The 13157-nt window shown below is 45.1% G+C and overlaps 1 pseudogene; it reads right to left on the reverse strand.

Annotated features, from left to right (window-relative positions):
- Positions 1 to 198: 198 nt before the first annotated feature.
- Positions 199 to 12715, reverse strand: LOC124968079 (F-box/WD repeat-containing protein 7-like; annotated as a pseudogene).
- Positions 12716 to 13157: the final 442 nt, after the last annotated feature.

Here is a 13157-nt window from a genome sequence, read left to right on the forward strand (position 1 = left end):
AGCAGAGATGTTTTTTTCTTTTGGAGAAAAGACACAAACGTTGCTTGGTGTTTTTTTTTTTTTTTTTTTTTTTTTTTTTTTCCACATAAGGGAGTTTTTAAGCAAACAGAGTGTCTCCCTGCAGGGTAAGAGAGAAAATGAGAGGAAAAGAGAAAGGAAAAGAAAGGGCGCGCGCTAGAGAGAGTGGAAAGCGAGGAGGATAGAGAAAAGCGAGGAGGAGACAGAAAGGACTGCTTGGTGGATTTTTAAGAGGGTCCCAGTGCCTGACGAAAAGGTGGCCTCCACTCGGCGCCCGAGTAGGACCAGGGCTGCGCGAGCGCAGCGAGCAGTCTCCCTGGAGGCAGGGCGGCCGGGGAGCCGGGGCCTGGCGGGAAGGAGGCGCCCCGACCTCGGGGGACGCACGTCACCCTCGCAGCAGGGCCTCCGCCGACTCCACCAGGACCAGGCGAAAAAGCGCACAGAACCGAATCTTCAGACTCAGGTTGGAACCGTGAGGGAGATGACTTCCGCCTCCAGGCCCTGCACTTCCGCTTCCGGTTTCTGCCACGCGATGGGCGTAAGGGGCGGAGTTTCGGGAGCGCTGGGATCTGCGTGATGTGAGGCGCAGGTAGGGGTGGGCTGGGGCGGCGGCCGCTGCTTTCAGAAGCAAACAGAAAATTCCGTTTCTTCCCGCTGGGCCTGGATCCAGAGCCGACTGTGGATATCTAGAGGGCGACACCCGAGCCGGGAACCGTACGACGAGGACAGGGTTGGAGGTGGGAACGGGACGTGGCCTGCGTGGAGGGCTGTCCCAGGAGTGCGTGGTTCCGAAGAGACAGCAGCCCGGGCGTGGAGGACTGGCTGCAGAGTGCTGCAAATGCTTTCCCACGAGTCTTTCTCCTTGTTTTTTCAGCCCTCTCAAACGACGTGCACATATCTACGTACACGAACCTGCAAATCCATAAAATGGTCTCTTCCCTTAATATATTCCAGTCCCTTCTTTAGACCTTTGGTTTTGTTCAATTTGTAATTCACAAAGCAATTAACCCATTTAAAGTATACAATTTGACATATTCGCAGTTTTGCGTCCATCATCATGACCAATTTTAGAACATTTTTATGGCCATAAAAAATACATCCAACACCCCCTTAGCCATAATTCCCTGATCCTCCCATCCTGCCCCGCCCCCATGGAGTCCTTGTCAACAGCTAATCTACTTTCTGTCTCTGTCGATTTGCCTGTTCTAGACATTTCACTTAAATGAAATTATTTGAAATGTGGAATTTGTACTGAGCTCTTTTTACTTACATGTTTTCAAGGCTCATCCATGTTGTAGCATTTGTCCGAATTCTCAATTTTTTAAAATCTTTGTGTGGATAACTATCTTTTATCGTTTCTCCATTCCCCAGTGGATGGACTTTCATGTTTGCCCCCATTTTAGCCGTTATGAACATGTTGACATCCAAGTCTTGATGTATCTCATTTCTCTTGGTGTCAAATGGTAAATTGATGTTTTAGAAAACTGCCAAGCTGTTTTTCAACAATTTATGAGTCCTTTTACATTGCCACCAGCAATCAGTGTTCCCTGAATTATTTTTATTTTTATTTACTTTTCTGGTACTGTGGTGTTGAACCCAGGGACCTTCTACCACTGAGCTACATTCTTAACCTTTTTCATTTTTAGATAGGGTCTTGCTAAATTTCCCCTGCTGATCTCAAACTTTCCTCCTGCTTCATTCATTCTCCTGAGTAGCTGGGATTACAAGAGTGGGACACAGCACCTTGCTTTCGTTCCTTTTCTTTATTACACTTACTTATTTACACTAACCTAGAATCCAGGGTCGGGGTGGAAGTATATCTTCAAATGAACTTCTTAAACATAAATAACAAAACAAAAAATTTAAGATATCACTTCACTATGGTTGCCAAGTATGTCACAGGTGAAAGTCCTTTTGGGTAAAAAGGGAACTTCCTTGATACAAATTTCACCAGTTTCATTCACCCCCAAAACTGACAAAAATCTACATATTAGGAGGACCAAACGATGCAGGTCCAGGCCACATCCAGTCAGCCTCCCAATGTAGGAGACCAGATACTCCTGGGGCTTCTGTCTGCCTGCTCTGGTGGAGGCTCCACCCATATCGCCTGCCCCCTCATCTCCTATTCCTGCTGCCATCCTGCCCTCAGAGGTCTTTCTGCTACACCCTCAAGACCTTACCTCCATGGTCCTGTCTTTGTGGAGGCTCAGCCACTAAAAGCACCGTCGTCCTGCCATCAGGAGACTGCACCTGAAGCTGTGTGGGCTGGTGAGTCCCCTGGAAAGGGAAATCCTCCTCCAGTAGTTTTTCAGGGAAGACAGCAGCTACTCAGGTGACTCACACTATTGCTTCTGGACCTGGGAGGAGTTGAGGGACTAACTTGCGTGAACTATGCCATAAACATTCACCAAACATGTTTGTGCCTTTCCACGAGGCCAGAATTTATCAAATAACAATTACGATCACTCTCAGCAGTTCCAAATCACTGAATACTCATGAGTCACTTAGTACTCAGAAACTGAGCAATCAAATTCATTTATTCCATTCCAATCTCATGTTCTAATAATTTATAACACTTAAGTAACACATCATTCTCCACACAATGATTATACACAGGACACTAAGAAAGAGTTTAGGCAGCTGCAGGGCTAAAGAATACCGTGGCAAGACACAGGCAGAAATGGGCATTGTGGCGCACACCTGTAATCCCAGCAGCTCTGGAGGCTGAGGCAGGAGGATAGCAAGTTCAAAGCCAGCCTTAGCAAAAGTAAGGCACTAAGCAACTCAGTGAGACTGTCTCTAAATGAAATACAAAATAGGACTGTCATGTGGCTCGGTAGTAAGTGCCCCTGCGTTCAATCCCTGGTAGCCCCCAACCCCACCAAAAAAAAAAAAGAGGAGAACACAGGCAGAGAGCAGATATAAGTGGAAAAAGTTAAAGAATCACTGTAGGTGGTCAGATAAGGGTTTTAACCAGTTCTGCAGAGTTGTCAAGGTAGAGGGGCCTCCTGAAGTATTAGCGTGAGGTTGATGGTTCCTCATCCTCACAGCCTGGAGAAACCATGCTGAGCTCAACCCTGGAGGCAGAATTGGAGGTTATCATTGTGATTTTCCTGGGCAAGTTGATTTCATGACAAGTGAAACAAGTAATGGGGTCAGGGTACCCCCATGTCCAGTTTTGTGTGGCTCCTCTTATGGGTCTTAGATGAGGGTTCGATCTGGGGATGCTGATAAGCTCCTGTGTCTTGTGTATCTGATATGATTCAGGATGGCTATGTGTATAGGTGCTTTTGATACAGACTGATAAGTTGGCACAAATAAGTTATTTATCAATGTGTTCCTTATGGCTGTACTGGGTAGATGGCATGTACTTGTACAAACAAGGTATACAATCATTCTGTATTGGCACTTGTTCTCAAAATGGAGTAACTAATGGCAAACTACTGCTTTATTAAATGGGAGTCCTCAGGGTTAGGCACAGCTTGGAAGCTACTGTTCTCTACATCATGGAGTAACTCAGAGCAGGACACAGCCTGTTCTCCACAGGGGTGGACCTAGGAACACCTGAAGTTATGATCTGGCAGCTTCCTCCTACTTTGGCAGAGGACTCCTAGTTTCCTCCTACCAGGGTGCAGCTGGACCTCCTGGGGGCTCCACTACAAACCTCCAGAACAGAACCAGGCAGGAAGATTGACAGGCAGAAAAATCCAGAGTCAGGTAGACAGGGTCTGCATCTACCCATGCTGGGAGAGGCAGTTAGAAGCTTAAAAATACCTCTCTTAGGACTGGGATTAGCTCAGTTGGTAGAGTGCCTGCCTCACAAGCACAAGGCCTTTGGTTCAATCCCCAGCACTGCCAAAAAAAAAAAAAAAACCCTCTCTTAGCTGGATGTGGTATAATCTCAGGAATTCTAGCTACTCCAGAGGCTAAGGCAGGAGGATTGAAGGTTAAAGGCTAGCCTAACTATCACAAAATAAAAGAGGACTGGGAATGTAGCTCAGTGACATAGCACTTACTTAGCATGTATGAATCCCTGGAAAGAAAAACAAAACAAAATGCTTCCCCTTATGGCCTTTTTTGCAGCATGTACAAGGATGTGCTAAGTTTTCAGGTGGTCTGATATGCAGTGGTAAATAACTGATATGTCCCTCTTCACTCTTCTTTAGTTTAGACTTACTTGTCCTTAGTAACTTTTCAATGTTATCAATATTATCTGAGTATAATATCAATACTATTTTTTAAATTGGTTTACACTTGTATACTATTCTGGCAATGGTTGACTTTGTTTAAATATTCCCATTTTTTTAATTTTAAAAATTTTATTAGTTGTAGATGAATACATTACTTTTATTTATTTATTTATATGTAGTGCTGAGGATTGAACCCAGTGCCTCATATACGCTAGGCAAGTGTTCTACACTGAACCACAACTGCAGCCCCATAAATATTTCCTTTTTAATGCCATAAATAGTGAAGAGTTTTAGAACTGTAGTTATGTGCATGTTTAGGTCTTTCACATATTTGTGATTTGTTGGTGTTACTTTTATGTGGTTGAAAGAATTTCCCTTAATAAGCTTTCCCTTTCATCCATTTATTCAATAGATATTTCACAGAACTTTTATTTCAATTGGGACCAGAAAAAGCATGCTAGCAAGTTAGGTTTTATCTAATGCAATATAAGCAATCACAGGAGTTAAAAAACATGGTTGAGCATGAGCCAGTTGCCAGATTCTGATAGACTGTGGTGGGCTGTGGTTTGGAGTGGGAGAAGCCAGCAGATCTCCCCAGAGGGCTGGGTCCAGAAGCTGCAGGGTGGTGTGCAGGAAGCCATCCATGGCTTGTATGAGAACCAAGCGTAGTTGAGTCACTAACCAGGAGGATTCGGCCTCAGGAACTTAGTTATTGATAATTTTTCAGGAATGCCTATGTCATGTGGTTACCCTGCTTTCACTGCTCAAGTTCAAATATAAGCATTGAATGTGGGAGTGACCCACTAGAGCCAAATGGCTTGCTTACTTCCACATCCCCATCCTGTTTTTCAGGGAAGAAGCTCCTACACCCCTTTTGTTCTCTACCACTATAAATAAAACAAGCGCAAGCTCCTTCCTCTGTAAGAGCCAGACCTTTTTGGACAGCTGGTCATTCCCCTACTCTTAAGATAATTCTGTCTTCTGTCATTGTTTCTGATAAATACATTTCATAGCTTTTATTCTGCAGCCAGCCCATCCCTCCAATGGGAATCCGTAGGAGTGTGGTGAGAGTGGTGAAAGGTTTTGTCGCTTTCCGGAGTTTCTTCAAGCAGTCGTCTTTGCAGCAATTGGTGCATATGGATTATACAGATTAAGGACAGAGGAAATACTAAATTGTTCACTCTCGTGATCCACATGTGTATGGCAATACAAGGCTTTGTTGTAGGGGCAGTAAATCTTGGGCTATTCTATGTGTGGGGAATTCTAGGCAAAACATAAACCTTGGGAGAAGAAATTCTGACTTGGTCTACTTGGAAGTGCTTGCTTTAGTTAGACATCTAATGTCAAGGTTATATGTTTTGGTCAAAATAAACCAGTTAAATGGGTTCAGGCTATAACACAGTATTTTTTGGTGTTGGTAGTGGGGATTGAACTAAGGGGCATTTGACCACTGAGTGACATCCCCAGCCCTATTTCGTATTTTATTTAGAGACAGGGTCTCAATGAGTTGCTTAGTACCTCACCATTGCTGAGGCTAGCTTTGAACTTGCCATCCTCCTGTCTCAGCCTCCCAAGCCACTGGGACTACAGGCCTGCACCACCATGCCCGGCAGTGTTTTGTATAATGACTTCTTTATTTGTAGACTTGATTTGCCTGGTGGCCAAATGATTAGTGATTAGTTCACTGACTAGGTCATTCAGGGAAGTCAAGTTAGCACAAAAGAAACATGTCACCTAACACCTTGATAGTGTTAAAGTCTTCACCTTCTTAAACCCTTAAGATGAAATTACTTTGTTTTTATGCTACCAAGGATTGAACCCAAGGACATTTAACAATCACTGAGCCACATCCACATCACAGTCCTTTTTATTTTGAGACAGGGTCTCCCTAAGTTGCTTAGGGTATCACTAAGTTGTAGAGGCTGACTCTGAACTTACGATTTCTCTACCTCATCCTCTTGAGCTTCTGGGATTACAGTCATGCCCACCATACCCAGAAGAATAAGTTTTTTGTGTCATCCAGAAATGGAAAGGTGTATTTTAAGTACTAATACACATGTAAATGAAGGATACTTTTTAAATGTGTACAGTATTTTTATTTTCTCTGTAATAATTGCAAATGTTAAATTAAACAAATTACCTAAAATGGAAGCACTTGATGGTTTATGAGTAAGCTGGTCTGGTCAGACATTATACAGAATCTTGGGTAAACTACAGAATGCTTTAATGCACTTGTAAAATTCCCTTGTCTAATCTGAACTAGTGATAACATGGCGTGTGTATTGTTATTAAAGTAAGTGAATGGGCAGCCTTTATTGGGTCCATTCTCACCCTATGGGAATTCTGTTTCTGCCCACACTTGAATAAATTCTACTCTTACATTAAACACTAAAGAGAGAGAGAGAGAGAGAGAGAGAGAGAGAGAGAGAGAGAAGAGGGGAGGGAGGGAGGAGGGAGGGAAGGAAAGAAAGAAGAAAGGAAGGAAGGAAGACACTTGAATAAATCCTACTCTTACACTACAAAAGAAAGGAAGGAGAGAGAGAGAAAAAAGGGAGTAAGGGAGGGAAGGAAAGAAGAAAAAGGAAGGAAGGAAAAGAAAAGAGAGATGGGAGGAGGGAGGGAAGGAAGAAAGAAGAGAAGAAAGGAAGGAAGGAAGGAAGAAGTGAACACATTTTTTAAAAACATGCTGTGCTTATCACCTCTAGCCTTTAATTTCTCCAGAGCCAACCTTACCTCCTGAGCCAAGGTCATGCCCAGTGTTCAGCAAAAGGGTGGTTGCTGTTCAACACAGGGCTCCTCTAACAGGTGGATCAGGCTCCAGTGCTCTTTGCTGGGCTGCCTGATACTTTATCAGAGGCAACTTGGTTTGAAGAGTTTCTCCCTTCCCTCCAATTAAAAAATAAAAATCTTTTGCTCTCCTGTTTCACTATCTGCTTATGAAGGCCCCAAGTAACACAGCTATGTTCCACCTTAATGATGAAGCTCTGAAAAAGGAATCTTATATTCATGCCATTTATTTGTATTCTTTCAGGAAATTTCTGTCATGTAAGAGAATTTGCCTGAAAGCTTTCTCACATGTACTACATTCACAGGTGTTTTCACCAGTGCGTATCTGCCTATGTCTCATAAGTGATGAACATTTACTGAACGTGTTCCCACATTCCTTACGTTCATAGGGTTTCTTTCCAGTGTGAGTTCTCAGATGTATGGTAAGATTGGAGGAATCGGTGAAAGCTTTACCATGTTCTTTACACCAATAGAATTTCTCTGCAGAGTGAATTCTCACATGCTTCCTGAAGTGGGAGGGACAACTGAAGGTCTTCCCACATCCTTCACACTCTTATGGCTGTTCTTTAGTGTGAGTTCTCATGTGTTTCTAAGTCTCCTAGGAACACTGAGATTTTCCGTAATTCTTAAATTCATGGGATTTCTTTCTCATGTGAAAGCTAATATAGATATTTAGATCAGAAAAATTCACTGAATGTTTTCCCGCATTCCTTACACCCATAGGTTTTTTTTTTCAGTGTGAATCCTTTCATGTATGTGAAAAGAGCTAAAAACAAGATAGTCTTTCCACATTCCTTCCATTTATAGGTTTTTTTCCCCCAATGTGAGTCCTTCTGAATCTACTAAGCAATTGAAGCTTTTCCCACATTCCTTACATTCATAGAGCTTCTCTCCATTGTAAGGTCTTGCATGTTTAGAAGAATAGGAGAAATTAGTGAAACCTTTCTCACAATTCTTACATTTGTTGGGGTTTTCTCCAACCCCAACATTTGCATGTATAAATAAGTTTTGTGGGATAGCTGAAAGCTTCCACATCTTCCTTACAAACACAGTTTTTCTCTATCAGTAGTTCCTAAGATGCTCACTAATATGTGAGGCATCAGTAAATGCTTCCCACACACTTCTTAGGTTCAGAGCTTCTGTCTAGAGGACTTCTCATGTGTAACTTAAGGTATGAGAAGGTATCATGATATGACAGAAAATCAGTAGGTAGGAAAGAGAAAAAGGGGAAGGAAAAGCCTTGTGCTGAAGTTCCTCAAACCTTTTCTCCCCAGCCAGTTTTTCTCCTAGGCTGATCACTCCCAAATCCTTGACAAATTTTTAAGTCCTAAAATTACTGTAAACGCCTTCACAATCTGAAAGTTATTGTAAATTCACTCACTTATGGAAATTGCACTGCTAATTAGCCTATGCAATGTACTAACATATGGGTTTTTAGGAAAAAAGTTAAGGGGGTTGATATTTTAAGAAACCTATAATATAGTTACCTTCCCAACATTATCTATTGATCAAACAGAGAAGACAATGTCAACCAAAGACCCTAAGAACAACCGGACTGCCACAAACCATTTGGTGACCACCAGGCTGAGGCCATCCTGGCATACTTCCCATGCCACCCCTCACAACAGCATTTCCTTTAAAAGAAGAGTCTGAGGCCCCAAAAGCACTGCTTATCTCTCTGAAGATAGCTCACATGCTGCTCTGACAACGTGTGTCTTCCCCTTTCACTTTATTCTTTTGCTTGGGGTGGTACACGGATTGAACTCAGGGGCATTCAACCACTGAGTCACATCCCAGCCTATTTTGTATTTTGTTTAGAGACAGGGTCTCACTGAGTTGCCTAGCACCTTGCTTTTGCTGAGGCTGCAAACTCGTGAGGAACTCGTGATCCTCCTGCCTCAACCTCCAGAGCCGCTGGGATTACAGGCCTGCACCAACACGCCCAGCTTCCCCTTTCACTTTCTAATAAACCTTTTCCTCTTTGCTGAAACCTGATGTGTGCTTAAATTCTTCTCTTCAATGTATCAAGAGACTAGAAGATCTGAGTAGAGGTCCCCTCTCCCTCTAGAGAGACCTCCTCAGACCCCTTACAGTGACAGTCTGAGGAATCAACAAAGGTTTTCCCATAGTCACTGCATTCATAGGGTCTTTCTTGAGTCTGAAAAATAACATGGCAAGTGGCGAAGGTCTTGCCACGTTGTTTATAATTATAAAACCCTCCGATATGGGTTCTTTTGTTCAGAGTAAGAATAGGGTTGTTTTTGTTTTTGTGGTACTGAGGATTGAACTCAGGTGTTCTGCCACTGAGCTACATCCTTTCTATTTTTTATTTTGAGGCAGGGCCTTGTTAAGCTGCCGAGGTTGGCCAGGCATAGTGGTGCAGTCGCAGAGACTCAGGAGGCTGAGGCAGGAGCATTGCAAGTTCAAGGCAAGTCTCAGTAGTTTAGCTAGACCCTCAGTAATTCAAAATAAAAAATAAAAAGACTGGATGTGCCTCAGTGGGAAAACACCCCAGGGTTCAAGCCCTAGTACCCCCCCCAAAAAATGGCCCATCCTGACCTCAAATTAGTATCTTACTGCCTCAGCTTCCTGAGTAAGTGGAATTATACATCCATATAGAAAAGAGGGGGTTTTTCCCATCTAAAAAACTTTTTATTGATGTATTACAATTATATATAATATTGGGATTTATTGTTACATATTTTGTACATGCACACAATCTAACAATATACTTCTATCCACTTTTTATTCCATTTTATAGATGAATAATCACATTTTGTAGCAGGTGAAACATTTCAATTAGTACATGCACATAGGTCACCTGAAGCATTTTCAGCCATTCCTGGAGGCTAGATAGTTGGACACCTTGTCACCTGGTGTTGTACTTGCCCTAGGCCATTGGCTGTCCTTGGGTCCCCAGATGTTGATGTTGCTGATCATGGCACAAGCCCAGTGGCACTTAAACATTCTGAGGCTTACATAATTCCTTTCCCAAAGAAAAGAAGGAGACCACAGAACCACAGTCCAGGTTGGTTTTCATCTTTGTTGTCTTTGTATAGAACGGGGAGGAGAGGTGGTGAATGGGCAGGTCCACGGTACTGGAGTTGGTGACAGTGTTACAATGGGTATGTTCATCTTCTCTGCTACTGTCACCACTCTGACCAAAATCATCACTCTCCTGGTCCATTTTCTCTTCCTCTTCATCCTCCTCTTGTTCATCAGCATGTCCTCCATCTTCCTCCTGTTCTTGGCTTCCCAAGAAGTCCTTGTCTACTGAAATAAACCCACTCTTGCTTTCTCCCACTTGTGCTTACTGGGAATCATTTTGGTGTCCAGGACTAGGTTTTGTTCCAACAACTTCACAGTTCTTTGCAGTGTGCTCCTCCTCCTCTTGTCTTGGTTGCTGCTGCTCCTGTTGCTCTTACCTCTCAGACAGGTTCCAGATGGTTCTCTTTTGCTGCTCACATAGAGAAGTTCCTGACTTATTTCCAAAACCCAGCTTGCCACTTCTTGGACCTTGGCGAGACCATCAGAAGATGCAGAAGTGTTCACATTCAAGCATTTATACAGCCTTTAAAAAATCTAGCTGGTGGTGAGGACTGCTTTAGAGAAGAGGCCTGGAGCCGAGAAAGTGGCCCCTCCTCTCCTCCTTTGGAGGTAGCACAGCCGGGGAGCAGCAGTGCTGGCCCTCTCCTCTGGGTCTCTTCTGTGCTGCCAGGGGAGGAGGCATGGTCCCAGTGAGCCTCCTCTGTTCTTCCTGGGTCTCTTCCGGCTTTGGCTTCTGCCTGTCCAGGGCCACTTGTCCCAGGACAGTCAAGATTTTGTTTTAATGAAGTTTCCTCTGGGGGGAGGCTACCGCAGCCCCCAAGGCCCCCCACCTCCCACCCATTGCCTGCAAGGTTGTGTAGGGGTGGGGGCTCCTAAGACCTCCTTGAATCCAGCGCAAGAGCCTGGGACAGGCCTGAGGGGGTTGAGGAGTGGGTTGACCTGCCAGTTCTGCCCTCCCTGCCACTCCAGCTGTGGCTTCACCTTGGGGTTCCCGCACCTTGGGGTGGGGTGGCAGGTGGTTAGCTGCTGAGCTTGAGGCCCCACATTGTACACTCCAGAGCGAGATGCTACTGCCCCTACCACCCCTGGAAGGGCAGAGGAGAGGCAGCAGAATCAACCAATTCAGCTAGGCTCTGTTTCTGTCCCCATCTGTGTCTCTGAGGCTGCCCACACACACCTTGGGGGTCCATCGCTCCACTCCCGGGACAAGGCATACATCCCAGCCCCTCCTCAGCATCCTGGCACCGAAGAGCAGTTGCCCAGTCCCGACTGCGTCTGCCGTGCAACCGCTGGCTGGGGCGGGGGCTTGGGTGCAAGTGGGCACCTCCGCCAGCAGGGAAGGTGGACAAGGGGAGGAGTGCGGACAGGGCTGCGGCTCCTCCAGGTCTGCAGAGGTCGGGCAGCACTGGGCTGGGTCTCCGATGCACCCTCCTCACTCTTCACAGAGGCGCTGGCTATATACCGCAGCACCGCGAGCTGGGCGGGAGCTGGGGCTTCACTCCAGAGGGGCCAGTGGGAGCCAGGGCAGGGATGGGGGCGGGGGCAGGGGGCGGCTAGAATAGAGTTCTGTAAGAAATTTTTTTCCACAGGGTTGGGAGTGTAGCTCAATAGTAGGGAATGTGCTGAGCTTGTGCAGGATCCTAAATTCAATCCCCAGCACTGCAGAATCACCATCATCCACATTGTTCATAGTCATAGATTGCTTCTGTTGTGCATCCTCCTTCCTGTTGATTCAAGGATACTTCATGATCAGATGCTGTCTCATGTTCATTCTGTAAGAATTCTGTGAACTGGGTGTGGTGGAGCACCCTTGTAATCCCAGCTATTGGAGGGGGGAGACAAGAGTATAGCAAGTTTGAAGCCAGCCTGGGCAACATATCCAGACCCTGTCTTAACAAAAAGCAAGCCACTGCACACCTGTAACCCCAGTGATTGGGAGGTTGAGCCAGGAGGACTGCTAATTTGAGACCAGCCTCAGCAACTTAGTGAGATCCTATCTCAAAAAATAAAAAGGGCTGGGGATGCAGCTCATCATAAAGTGCCCCTGGGTTAAATCCCAAGCAATCCCCACCCCTCCAAAAAATTCTCATGTATTAGAAGAATATGAGTAAGGCAGATCTTCTTTCCTTTTTGAATATATACATTCATATATATATATGTATATATATATTTTATATTTATATAAGGTGACTGTTAGAGCCGTCCAAGGCGACTGGATGGAGGCAGGGTATTAAGCAGCCTGCGCATGCACAAAGGAGCAACCAGTCAGGCACTGACAAACCACCCCCCAATGGTGCCTCACAATCACCTGATGACCAGTGGAGCTCCCAGCCAATCCCAGGAGGACACGAAGTCCTCAACCTTCCCCCGCAACCGCCCATTCTGGGTTATAAAGACGCCAACCCATCGGGCTGCATGCGAGTTCTCCAGCCCACATCCAGTCAGACTGGCAAACTGGTGTGGAGGGCATTGTGCAAGCCCACGGCCCATTCTCACTTCAGGACCTTTCCCAGATCAAAAAGTCTTTCTCTGCTGACTCCTCTGCTTATATTAAGGAATTCGGATACCTTTCTCAGGCTTATGATCTCACCTGGTATGACGTTTACGTTGTTCTTTCTTCCACTCTCACTCCAGACGAATGGGCCTGCATCCAGCAGGCAGCACAAGGTCATGCTGACAAGTCCACCTAATGGATGTAACTGTACCCACAGGGGCAGCAGCAATGCCAACAACAGAACCAGGTTGGGAATACCAAGAACACCAGCAGGGTTGCTGCCATTGTGCCCGTAGGATCCAGTACCTCATAGCGGGCATGCAGGCAGTGTCCAACACAGTGGTTGACTTTGATAAGTTGAGGGAAATACCCAGGATGCAGATGAAGATCCTGCCTTATTCCTTAATCGACTCACAGAGCCCCTTACTATGTATACTAAACTGGACCCTGAGTCTCCCTCTGGGGCTACAGTGTTAGTAACCCACTTTATTTCTCAATTGGCTCCTGACATCAGAAAAAAGCTCAAACAAGCTGAGGAGGGTCCTCAGACCCTTATCCAAGATCTGGTAAAAACGGCCTTTTTAAAGTCTATAATGCCCAAGAAGAATCTAATTGGCCAA

Source organism: Sciurus carolinensis, chromosome 17, assembly GCF_902686445.1.
Source record: "Sciurus carolinensis chromosome 17, mSciCar1.2, whole genome shotgun sequence".
NCBI lineage: Eukaryota > Metazoa > Chordata > Mammalia > Rodentia > Sciuridae > Sciurus > Sciurus carolinensis.